The following is a 13,769-nucleotide window of genomic DNA, read 5'->3' on the forward strand; positions in this document are numbered from 1 at the left end:
GTTGCATATTTTGCATGAGAGCGTGGGTACTGTTATGCAATTTTACATTCTTTAAATTTGTCGAAAAATCACATGACTTTTGAGTTGTACTCCGCGTCTTCGTATAACAAAAGCAAGTAGATTTTCAATTGGTTTTCAACGCAGAGAATCAGAATAGATGTTTATCTCGCAATTCGAAGCGCATAAAACCGGATCTGGATGTTTTTGGACCGATGGGGATATGAGTAATAGGCACATAATTTTACCAATAGAATATATACATAATAAAAATTCATGTAACATTTCAAACATGTTCTTAACCACATTTAATCAATCGTCCGCCAGCAAATGATCAGATTTGAGTAGGAGAATCAATCTGCGAAGGTTGTAGCTGCAAATATCTGCATACAAGCTTGCAGGATGTATTGGAAGTTACCCGTTATTTTTATAAAAAATATGTATTAAAATAACTACAAAATTATATATATACTAGTTTTTCTGTAATTGTCTGAAATGCGTACCAAAATGACTGAAATTTTTACAGGAGATATTTTAAAGCTTTTTACAATAATTGAGGGATATTTTATTTGAAAACAATCTTTGAAAATGTTTTTTTTAATTATGAAAAAAAAATACACTTCTGGAGGTATTGAGGTATTCATATCTCAATAGTTGCATAACAACCATTCTTATTTGGCTTCGTCAAAACTTACCTCTGTAATTGTCGAATTTTATAAGAAGTTTTGCATTTGCTGCCAACATTTGAAAAATTTCCTCAAAATCCATTCAGTACCTAATACTGTAGTGCTGGAAGAAGAAGGAGTTAATACACTCTTTTAGTAATATTTACTAAAAGAGCGTATTTACTCCTCATATTCCCTTCCCAAATCGGAATATTTGATAAATTCATTAACGTTAAATCTTAGTGTACAAATTGATTTCTTTTAAAATAGCAGGCGCTGATTAAATTGCAATGACGAGGGGTATTTGTATATATTTTTATTGGGTTAGAGCAATACATGATTAAAATTCCATGTACTATATTACTGGATAGCAGTTGCAATGCAATTATAAGAAACAAATACGACTGGACAGATACTTGAATCTTTTTTATTGTGCAAAACGCAGGCCCATGAATTATATGACATATAACTGTGTGAAGCAATATTTGTATGGTTGAAAAATTTCCTTTTACGTACGTTTTGTGAATTAATCCTGAATATTTGTTTGAAATAATTTCAGAAGTAATTGATTCTGTAATTGCACTATTGTTACTCTTGTTTCAGAATTATCTCTTTTGGGCATTTGTAGTTATACATACTAATTCGATATGTGATGATTTTTTCTGTGTTTCGACAATGCAAACTACCTTATTTTTGAAAAAATATTCAGTTTCTTGTATTTATTTTATTGCAGTAGAACCTACTAATAAAATCACAATTATAATGCTAATACTGATTCTATTCACAAGAATCTATTATGATACAGTCGTGCTATACATGTTTTAACGTGCGATACTTAGCAGAAATTCCTCAGAATTCGACCCACTCTTCATAATAATTAAAAATATTTGATTACTAATTTCTGTGCAAAATAAAGGTTTTTTAATGATATTTTCATTTATCATAAATAAAAATGTTCAAAGTTCATATTTTTCAAGTGATGATCATGAAAATGAACTGGAATATCCTTTTTTAGTCATAACATGCTATTTCTGGTCACTTCTGCCCTTCAAAAAACGAAGAAAATGATTTATGACCGCTTCCCTGAACAAATGGAACCACTGTGCACTGTGGGTGCCCAGGACTGAAAGTCAATTTTGGCGAAATTCCAGAGAGCTTCAGAAATGTTCGGGATAGTTTCAGAGGGTTTCAGGAGCGATTCAAGGTGTTTCAGAGGGCTAAAAAGGTTTCAAGGGAACTTCCAGAGTTTTCAGGAAGCTTTCAGAGGGAGGGAGTGGTTCATGAGGGTTTTCAGAGGGGATTCAGTGAGTTTTCTGGGGTATTCTGAAGGGGGGTTCTAGGTAGTTTTAAGGGGTTCCCAGGGGTTGCCTTGAGGCTCTTAAATGGCTTCGAGTACAGATGGGTTTCCAGTTTTAGGGGGGGTTATACTAGAGTTTCATAAACACTGCTGCTCCTCCTCTCAAATCCGTCTTGAAATTATCGTGAAACACTTCTGAATCCTAATGATATCTCTCAAAACGTCCCCGAAATCCCATGGAATCCTAAGGAACGCTTCTGAAAATACCTGAAATACATACCCTTGATGCACTCCTAAAACCCTTACAAACGCTCCTGAAACCCCCTTACATTCCACTTGGAAACTCTCTTGGAACCACGTATAACTCTTCAGGAACCTGCATAATCCCACAAAAACTCTCACGATATCCCCTAAACTCCTATGAAACTCTCCTGCAACTCCCTTGCACCTCTTACAATCCTCTGAACTCCTCTGAAATCCCTCTGGAACCCCATTGGTGGCGCGATCACTTACCGCGCACTAAATTCGCCACGATTGGCGATCTTCAAACGTAGGCAGCCGTAAAACGAAAATAAGCACTTTAAGCGAGGGTGGGTGATAAACGAGGTTTAGGACGACGCACTGAAAAATGGATCGATCACCGCACGTGGATGAGACCGTACCGACGATGTAGGGGAGGTTCTTTCACCGCCGCGACAAATAAACGTGTGCACTACGCGAAAGTTGATTTCATACTAAATTTATTGTGTGTTTCAGCTTTGGTCAGATACAAAATGTGTGTGAATGTGCAGTACAATATAGTTGGGTAAGTAAATAGTATAGCTAGGTGTTTGTTACAATAAGTTGTGTTCTACGTGTCTAGTTTTAACCCTTGGAGATCTAGTCTCTCACGTATGATCTCCAACACCCATGAAATGCCAGAAAGGTCCCTGAAATGCCCGTAAACCCTTATGCATCCTTGGTTGAAATTCTAATTCCCGTCTTAATATTTTTTCGAACTCCTGAAGATTTTTTGACCACCAGTGACTGTGACATACCTCGCATCTGGAGCATACTAAAACTATGACTCTAGGTGTTCACACTACTAGCTACTATCAGAGATTTTCCATTCTTTTAAAAATAGGCCTAACTAAACAGCGCAACATTTCGGCGTATTGCGCTTCGGTCTAGTTACCCAGCTCCGTTTAGTCTATAGTCGTAACTGATCATGCACAACCCAAAAGCACTTTTCCACTGTCCACTGCCAAGCCAACCCACCAGCAACTTTCCGGAACACGCTTACCGGAAGAGAGTGCTAATGTCTTAAATGCGTTCCCCAAAACCACGTCAATTGAGCGTTCTTGTTCTTCCTACTCCAACCACCCACCCCAACCCAACCGACATCCACTCTCACATTAAGTGCGTTCCTAACTGTAGCAATCAATCCATCCGAACCTCGCTCAGGTGACTACAAATGATTGCTCCCCAAAGTCAAGGCAAAAAAGCGTGGAGCAGGAAAAATCAATTGTTCCCACACGTAAACAATTAGGCTTGTGCGCTCTCGCTTCGCCATCCCATTCGCCAGTGAGAGAGTCTCTCGTACCACCCACCACCCCAAAAAAGAACATTGTTGTATTACAACCCACCCACACAATCAGAGGAATTCTCTTGTACACATCTACCAAAAGGCAACTTACAATTCCGGACACACTTGCCGGTTTTTTCGAGGACATCCTGATGCAGTGATGCCGACTTATTGAAACAATAGTTAGAATTGAAGTTCATGATTTATACTTTAGAAGAAAATGGAAACATTTATCTAGTCATTGAAAATCTTGAACATTATCTCAATTCTATCTAATTAGGATTTTCCTACCAAAATAAGGTGAGACTGCTCACGTGCACCAGATTACAGTGTATCTCCATTGAAAAGAACACTCGAACCAACGATGAGAGAAAGAGCATACCCAACGAACGTGTCGGGAAAATTCTCTCCCAAAGTTTTCCACGCTTGCATGTGTATGAGCTGAGCACAAACGGTACGGTGGTGACGATGGTTGTCGGTCGGTCTCGTTCGATTTTTCCACCGACGGCCGTCTCAGTTTTCCACGGGAACCAGGCGCGAGTAGCGAGAAAGCCGAAGGACCTGCCGCAACGGCGAACGGCGTGCACACGGGGGCAGACCAAAGGTGACAAGGAAAATTCTAATCCAGCTCGACTCTGCTATTTGCTATTTGTCTGGAAGTTTTTGTCGGAAAAGCGGTTCGTCGGTTGTGGTTTTACTAGTGTAATTTGGGGGCGTGAAAATCTCGGCGAATGGTTGTGAAACGAGTGGTGAAACTCGATGAAAATCCTCGAAAGCCTCCAGTGCCAAGCCAGGGACTGCTAGTGAAACGAAAATCCTGCGAACAAAAGTCAATATTCGATCCGATGGGGTGTTACGTATTGTTACTGGTGGCTGCTATTGCTGATATTATTTCTTACCAGCTGCAGATTCGCTATCATAGTACTAGTACTAGTGGTGTCGTCGGTGGTGTGCATCATTGTAGGGCACTACTTGGCCCCAAACCGTCCGTTGTTGGTTGACGTCCTTGGGTGAAGCAGGCTCTCTCGGCGGTGGACGAGGCAGAATTTTCCGTGCCTACCGCTCGGAGAAGAAAAGAACCAGAAGAGAGTCAGGGACCGTTTTCTTGGAGACTGCTTTGAGAATGTAATCATCGTGAAAATCATAACAAAAGATTGGCACCTCGTGACACACGTGTCCACGGCTTGACGATGCAGGTTGTAAACAGTCGGTACAATTTGCGGTGTTTTTGCATTAAATCAAAGGGTTGATATTTGGTGGTATTTGTTAGATGCACATAGAGCGGCAACAATGCATAAAATGGTGTTTTTTAAATACGTACAGCTTATGGCAATGCAATAGTTTTGCATAAAATAGTTAATATGCTATGTTTTATTTATCATGCCAACATTGTTTCAGACCTAATGATAGGACCATTTGGTGTAGCTGTGATTTTTATTCTGAAGGGGGACCAGTGAAGGCCTGATTCAAGAAAACTTTAAGGTTGCATTTTAACCCTTTGAATCCGGTGTCACCCCTAACATAGGAACGGCTGTATGAATTCACATATTGAATAAAACAGAATACTGTCTTCGGCACTGTTGTTGCAAATCGAGTCCTCTATTAGGGAAAAATGGGAATATTTGTATTTGAGACTTCACTGACAACCTTAAACATCCTGAATACCATAAAGTTTGGTGAAACGAACCAATTGACATACCAAATGTTTTAAAGCCGAATTTGGATATGGTTTACGTTCATCAAAATGATCGGGACAGGCAAAATTTTCACTTTTCAAAAAATGTTCAACTAGCTGTAACTTTTCCAAATTTGGAGCACTGATACACAACTATAGTCGATGAACTTATAGTAAACATTTGAGAATATTTGATGCACTTTTCGAAAAGCTACAGGTAGTTGAACATTTTTTGAAAAGTGAAAATTTTACCTGTCCCGATCATTTGGTCTATCCCCTGTATGCATTCATTTTGTTCTATATTCTGGGATCTTCTAGGTGTTCCAAACTATCCTGTGGTAAAGTCCTTCATATCTACAAGAATAACTTTAAGTGTATTCGCCATAATAATAGCATTACACTTGGCATTACATATTCTACTGGGATCCATGAAGCTCTTTAAATCTATAATGTCATTTATAGACACTATAGAGATATTCTAGGTCAGCCAAACTACCTTAGAGTTAAAAACTTCAGGTCTACACACGTAAGAGTAACCATATCTACTATACTGAGTGGCGTTGCATATTTAACCATTTCAATCGGACCAATCTAAAGTCTACTTGATGTTAATATAAACCATTGGGACTTTCAGGGTCGTCAAAACTGTCCTATAATGAATTCCTTCAAGTCTACAAGAATAACTTTAACGAAGATAAGGACTGTAGCCACAAATCGTGGTGAAGATTTGTTGATTCAGTTGTAATATAATTGTTACATTACATTTTTTTTGTTCAACATCACATTAAAGACAAGACAGAATCAACAATAGTACGCCACAATACTCGGCGTGTGGCTAACGCTCTCCATCCTCGATCGTGCCCAATGCTCGCCAGGCCACTCTCCGCCTGGTCCGCCGATCATGCTCTCTTCGCTCCACGTCTTCTTGTGCCAACCGGATCAGTAGCAAACACCAGCTTTGCAGGGTTGTTGTCCGGCATTCTTGTAACATGCCCTGCCCACCGTATCCTTCCGGCTTTGGCTACCTTCTGGATGCTGGGTTCACCGTAAAGTTCAGCGAGCTCGGGGTTCATCCTTCTCCGCCACACACCGTTCTTGTGCACACCGTCAAAGATCGTCCTTAGCACGCGTCGCTCGAAAACTCCGAGTACTTGCAGGTCCTCCTCGAGTAAGGTCCATGTCTCATGTCCGTAGAGGACCACCGGTCATATTAGCGTTTTGTACATGGTACATTTGGTGCGAGGTCAGTAAGAATCCGAGGTAGACGAATTTCTCTACCACCTCGAAAGTGTCCCCGTCTATCGTAACATTACATGCTACCCAAACGGATCCGGTCGTGTTCGGTTCCGCCTACCAGCATGTTCTTTGTTTCTGAGGCATTCACCACCAGTCCGACCATTGCTGCTTCACGTTTCAGGCGGGTGTACAGCTCTGCCACCGTTCCAAATGTTCTGGTGATAATGTCCATGTCGTCTACAAAGCACACAAATTGCTTGAATCAAACTAGTGAGCTTCTCAGGAAAGCCGTTTTCGTCCATGATTCTCCATAGCTCTGCGCGGTCGATACTGTCATACGCCGCTTTGAAGTCGATGAACAGGTGATGCGTTGGGACCTGGTATTCACGGCATTTCTGGATGATTTGCCGTACAGTGAAGATCTGGTCCGTTGTCGACCGCCCGTCGATGAAGCCGGCTTGATAACTTCCCACGAGCTCATTCGTTTTAGGTGACAGATGACGGAAGATGGTCTGGGATAGCGCTTTGTAGGCAGCATTCAAAATAGTGATCGCCCTGAAGATCTCACATTCCAAATGGTCGCCTTCCTTGTGAATGGGGCAAATTACCCCATCCTTCCACTCCTCCGGTAGCTGTTCGGTTCCCAATATCCTGACTATCAGCCGATGCAGACAGAAGGCCAACTTTTCTTGGCCCATTTTGACGAGTTCAGCTGCGATACCATCCTTACCAGCTGCTTTGTTGGTTTTGAGCTGGTGAATGGCATCCTTAACATCCCTCAGCGTGGGAGTTGGTTCATTTTTGTCCTCCGCTGCTCTGGCATTGTCATTTCCTCCATTACCGTGGTCTCTCGTGCCTACCTTGCCCACGCCATTCAGGTGCTGATCGAAGTGCTGCTTCCACTTTTCGATCACCTCAAGTCCGTCCGTCAAGAGGCCTCCGTCATTATCCCTGCAGATTTCGGCTCGCGGCACGTTGTGGGATGCGTTGAGCTTCTGATAGAACTTCCATGTTTCTTGGAACGGCACAGCAGTTCCATTTCTTCGCACTCCGCTTCTTTCAGGCGGCACTTTTTCTCCCGAAAGAAGCGGGTCTGCTGTTTCCGCTTCTGTTTGTAACGTTCCACGTTGTGTCGAGTCCCTTGCTGCAGCATTACCGCCCTTTCTGCATGCTTCTCCTCCAAAACCGTTCTGCACTCTTCGTCGAACCATTCGTTCCGTCGATTCCGTTCCACATACCCGATGGTGCTCGTGGCTGCGTCGTTGATGACTGCTTTCCCTGTACTCCAGCAGTCCTCTAGAGGGGCCTCATCGAGCTCGCCCTCGTCTGGCAGCGCGGCCTCAAGATTCTGCGCGTATGCTGCGGCGACATCCGGTTGTTTCAGTCGCTCTAGGTCAGTGATCCTCAGCCTAACTGTCTCAGCGGGCCAAAATTGAATTTTGAAAAGAGACTGCGGGCCGCAAGTCATTCAAGAGTTTATTTTCAACAATTTTCAAGATTCAACACAAAATACATTTGTTTGATTTCTTGAAAAGTGTGAAGAATTAGCATTAGTTAAAATTCACGAATATTTTTTTTGTTTTGAAAATATTGAACGGAAGCAAAGAACTAAACAACCTGGAGGTTGTGGAACTGTTATGTTTTCTGAGACTTCTCGTGGATTTTGAGAAATTTCAGAATAATTTGTAGGGATTTCAGGGTTCTCTGAATAAATTCCGAATAACTACCTGGATATATTGTTTTGGAAAACCTTGATGATCTTTTTTTTTAAGTTTTTCTTGCGTAATTTCTTAGGAAGCCGATGAAGAAAAACTTGCAGACATGATTTGTAGCCGATTTGGAATAGATGTTTAAAGAGGAATTCCCTAAACTATTGCTTGGGGAATGAAGAGTATCTGGTCTAATAACTGCAGTTTTTAGCGAAATTCCGAAAGTTTGGGCAACACTTGCTTTAAAAGAAACTGTAGGCAAAAATCTTTGAAAAGAATTTGGAATAGTTTCCTGGTAGAAGTGCTGAATATGAAGTAGTATATACAAGAAATGTTTTAGTTGATAGAAACAAAACGGAAATTATTTTAATTTTATTTTTTGCAATTAAGCAAATTACTTATAACGAGTTCTGCCACAAGTCTAAAATCCATGGCATAGGATCTGTGAAAATTAGCCTAAACTCATTATTTCAGCGAAACACATCGTTCTTAACAACAGTTTCGAATATTTTCGAAACAAAATTCGAAAAAATAGCCTTTTACAGTGTGTAAACCTTTCAAAAAATCGTACTTTTTTTGAAAAACTCTCCATGATATTGGAAAAATTAGTCAAAATTCATTCTATTTTCATCATTTAATTTTCATTATGGAAATTATGAATGGGCCACATTCTAATACATTTCAAAATCAGTTCGCGGGCCGCACAAAACCTGGTCGAGGGCCGCATGCGGCCCGCGGGCCGCAGTTTGGTGACCACTGCTCTAGGTTGTACCGTGGCGGTCGCCGGTACCGTACATTGTTGATGACGAAGAGTTTTGGGCGCAGTTTGACCATCACCATATAGTAGTCAGAGTCGATGTTGGTCCCGACGTTGATAATGTCGGAGAAGTACCGTCCGTCAATCAGAACGTGGTCGATTTGAGATTCCGTCTGCTGTGGTGATCTCCAGGTGTAACGATAAGGGAAGCTGTGTTGGAAAACGGTGCTACGTATGGCCTTGTTTTGGGAGGCGACGAAATCAATGAGTCGTAGGCCGTTTTCGTTCGTCTACTGGTGGGCGCTGAACTTTCCAATCGTCGGTCTGAATTCCTCCTCCTGGACTGCCTGAGCGTTTTAATCTTCCTTTGATGGTCTTGACGTCGTGGCTTGGGCAGCGGTCGTACTCGCGTTCGAGTTGCGTGTAAAATGCGTCCTTGTCATCATCAGTGCTTCCGGAGTGTGGGCTGTGCACGTTTATTATGCTGAAGTTGAATAATCGGCCCTTGACATTCTTTCGTCGATCGGCCACCAACCGATCACGCGCCTCTGCATATCACCCATCACGATGAAAGCTGTTCCCAGCTCGCGTGTGTGGCCGCAGCTCTGGTAGATGGTATGATTACCTCTAAACGTTCGCACCATGGGTCCTGTCCAACACACCTCCTGCAGCGCTACGATGCCGAACCCGCGGTCCTTCAGTAGATCGGCGAGTATGCGGGTTCTCCCAATAAAGTTGAGAGATCGGCAGTTCCACGTACCGAGTTTCCAATCGCAAGTCCTTTTTGTTTGCTGGGGTCGGTGCCGTTGGCCTGGTTCGTATTATTCTGTTGGTGATTTTCCGTTACAATGGTTTTTTTACGGCTGGCTCGTAGGGCCTGACACCAACCCCCTACTTTCCGGAGGACCATAGTGCACAGTTGAGCTTAGAGTCCTTCCCTGGCACTCGGACGTAGATCAGCCGCCCCTAACATGGGGATTAGACGCTGTTGTGAGCCGCTCCTCCTGGAGAACAGACGCTCAGGTTTGAGGAAGCAGACCCCCCCATTCCCTGTCAGCCTACGACCAAAGTTCTCACAGGGGTTGGTTACCCGATCTTCCCTAAGGTTACTCATAGTTTCCGGCCGGTACCACGAGGAGGTAGGGATAGGAGTTGCTGGGCAAGGGCTAGTGGATCACAATGGGATCTGAATTACGCAGCATACCCAGCCTATACCGTGCCTAACATAATTGTTATTGACGCTTAGTAAATGAAATAAATATAATCATTACGGTTCGAAACTCAAAAAAGCAAAAAAGATATTATTACAGCTGTAGACTCCATGCTGCATGTTGCCCAGATTGCTGTCCAGTGTGTACGATTCTGAATATCAGAACATCCTGAAGCTAGGTCATAGTCTCTGATAGTATTCTGTGAGCTCCAGTTAGTATAATAAATTATAAAAACACGAAGTTACCGTTACACTTGTAGACTTTAGGATTTAAACTCAAGAACAGTTTGAATGACTTAGGATATCCAGAAAAAATATTCTGCATCATATTCCTCCCATTCTATTCTATTGAGCATCAAAACCACAGAAATACGTGGAAAAAAAACTCTATAATAACGCTTGGAAAAATTCCGGCTTCAAGACATTTTCCAAAAGTCATTGAACTGAAACATTTGGGAATGTATGAATACTTTCAAAAGAAATACTCTTCTACCTGGACTATCAAAGCACTGTTGTACGATGAGAGGTTTTGCCAGGACTCGTGAAGAGATTTCTGATGAATATTGCAAGGAAAATGCTTATGACTTAGAGATTCCCATACAACATAGGACATTTATGCGTAGTACGACAGTTTCAGGCATGGAAGATTTAAAATGCCAAATAACATATCCGCCCAGCGTCCTAAAACCCTCAGGAGGTTCAACACTCCTAAAACCTCATGAAATTTTCTCCTTAGGGGTGATGGGGGTAAAATGGACAGGGTACAGTTTCATGGCTTTTATTGTTTTTCAACATGTTTTAACGATTGAAGCTTATGCCTAAGCATGAATCATTATACTGTTGCTGATCTTGAACATTAAAATTAAATAAACCTCTTCAAAATGATGATGATTAACCTGGGCTTGTTAGGGGAATATCTGTAAATAAAAAGAAAATCGGGTTAAGTACGGTTCCTTTGAATTCCACTAAGAATTTGCATCCTTTGACAGATACGTATTTCGACCTCAACTGTAAGGTCGTCTTCAGTGTCTTGTACAAGACACTGAAGACGACCTTACAGTTGAGGTCGAAATACGTATCTGTCAAAGGATGCAAATTCTTAGTGGAATTCAAAGGAACCGTACTTAACCCAATTTTCTTTTTATTTACTCTTCAAAATGACAAAAACTTTAAAATCACGTGAAAAATCGGAAATGATGTAAAATTGGCTTATCATTGCTAAGGTCTACTCGTAAGTTAATTTCAAATTATTACAAGTTTCACACTCTTAACCAATAAAGACCACGTAGAAGGATATATTTTACCGAAAAAAAATGAGTTTTGTAAAAAAAAGTTTTGTAAATAATTTTAACATAATCAGACCTTAGGGGTAAATGGACAACCAGTTCAAATTTCACCGAAATTTTATATTTTTTTTTTTTGCAAACTCCAGAATCATCAGCCGTCATACATATCGTGAGATAGTTGGAGTAAAAAGTTATTATAAAATATTTTATTTCAACAAAATATAATTTTCATTCAAAACTGAAGTTTCGTATGAAATTTGACACATAAACAATATGCTGTTATACAGTACTTTTTCGATTATATCACGAATGAAATTTTTTTTCGCGTGATATATTGGAGCGTGATATAATTGAAACATCTTTTTTTCCGAAGGCGTTCATTAATCAAAATACACTTACACAAAAAAAAAATCAAACAAAAACGCACAAAATACCAAACCCGGTAATGGAAGTCTAATATTCTTGTATGTAATTATTTTTTGATGGCTCTGTAAATAAGATCAAACAATGGAGGTATTATTTGCACTTCTACATAATGGTTTTTGAACTTCATGGAACGATGTTTCCATATGTTTCCAATCTTTTCACAGCAAAATAAAGATAATTGCTTAAATTTATCGTCGAGTACTTAACATTTTCAAAAGTGTTTCCAGAAGGTTGGGAATTTCTGGTTGAAAAATCAAAATTTGACATTTTTGTGATGCTGCCGCGTTACGCTTTGTTGTACAATTGTCACGAAGTTTGCATGTTCTGTCTTTAATTTCTGATCGTTCGATATGCTGGTTGGCATTAATTGAACAGCATATCAACTTTTAAAAGCCGATAAATTTACAAAATGTTAGTTATCCCTTCGGAAGTGAAGTGTTACTGTGGGTCCCGACATGAACGAGCCCCTTGTTAAAAAGCTCGTTAATAATAATTAAAATGCGAAAAAATGGAACAAAAGCAAGATTCTAACACCTTTTCTTCTTCTACTTCTTCTTTGTGACTCTACATTCCCAATGGAACTTGGACTGCCTCTCTTCAACTTAGTGTTCTTTGAGTACTACCATAGTTATTAATTGAAGGGCTTTTTTTGCCTGCCATTTGTTTGAATTTGTTTATTGTGGGGCAAGTACAATTAGGCACTATGCATAGGAAAGCCTAGAAAAGTTCCCAACCGGAATGGGAATCGAACCCGCCATCTCTGAATAGGTGATCCAAAACCTTATTCAGAAAGACTAAATGGAGACGCGTGGTGGGAAACCTAATGCGTGGAATTGTCGCATACAGACCGGACTCGATGCAGAGTAAAGCATGGGAATGTGACTCTAGATAATCAAATCCTGTGTCCGGCCTGTCACCAATGGCACTATAATCCTATACTAATGTGCAAAATATCTCTCTTATGACGATTCATGTATCCTATATAGTTTGGAATGTGTGCTTAGCAATATTTGTATCGATTATCATAGCGTGATATAATCGAAAAAAAATAGCGTGCTAAAATCGAGTGTGATATAATGGAGCGTGATTAAATAGAACCGTGACAAAATCGAAAAACCACTGTATAGCTTTTAACGACTTGTTCATTTTACCCTCACCGATTTTTTTTTTTCACGCTATTTTTATGCACGTTTTAGTTAAATAATCAAAGAAAACAACATTTTTTTAATGCAATCGATTAAAAGATTGCTAGAGTATATCATTACCTTCCATGTTTTTTTTTTCTCTGTTCAGAACATAAACCACTGCGAACAAAACTTGAACTATTGTGGTAACCTTCCATGTTAGTCGGAAAAGCAGATGAATTTTGCAGCATTTCCACTGGAAACGTCCAAAATGCTTAGGTTGTTCACTTTACACCCACAACCCCTACAGGTTTCCCTGAAACTCCAGGAAGCACTTTTAACCCTAATTTGTGAACCTCCAAGAATCTTGCGATGTTACGAGCACCCTGAAGAATTTTTTTTTTGATTTCTATAGGAGTTCAATTTTGATGCAAACCATTCTTTGATTCTTGAGATTTTTTCACAGGTGGCGTTTACATATATAAGAACAAAAACTAAATTGAAAAAATCAGAGTGTGGAAAATGTTTATTTTCCACTGAAGTTTTCCGGAAAACTTCAGTGGAAAATAAACATTTTCCACAGACACCACCTTTTTTGAAAAATTCATAACTCAACAGCATCGTAGATACATTTTTTTTTCGTGAAACCATAAGCAAATTTCTCAGCAATTGAAAAAAAAATACATAATAAAAATTGTTTTCCACGAAATTTTCCACAGATGAGGAAAATCGGTTAGAAAAGTCGAAAAAACTATTTAGCAAGTTCAGAAAAATTCTCAAAAAAATATTTTTGGATGGAAATTCGATAAGCTATATTCTGTAA

General features: G+C 40.2%; 1 protein-coding gene across 1 annotated transcript in view; it reads left to right on the forward strand.

Moving 5' to 3' along the window:
* Nucleotides 1–3,995: 3,995 nt before the first annotated feature.
* Nucleotides 3,996–13,769, forward strand: part of LOC109428905 (transmembrane protein 164) — a 91,150-nt gene continuing 81,376 nt past the window's right edge. The window contains exon 1 of the mRNA XM_029874979.2: nt 3,996–4,127. The gene's annotated coding sequence lies outside the window, so the exon portion shown is untranslated. The remainder of the gene's footprint in view (nt 4,128–13,769) is intronic.

Source organism: Aedes albopictus, chromosome 3, assembly GCF_035046485.1.
Source record: "Aedes albopictus strain Foshan chromosome 3, AalbF5, whole genome shotgun sequence".
Taxonomy (NCBI): domain Eukaryota; kingdom Metazoa; phylum Arthropoda; class Insecta; order Diptera; family Culicidae; genus Aedes; species Aedes albopictus.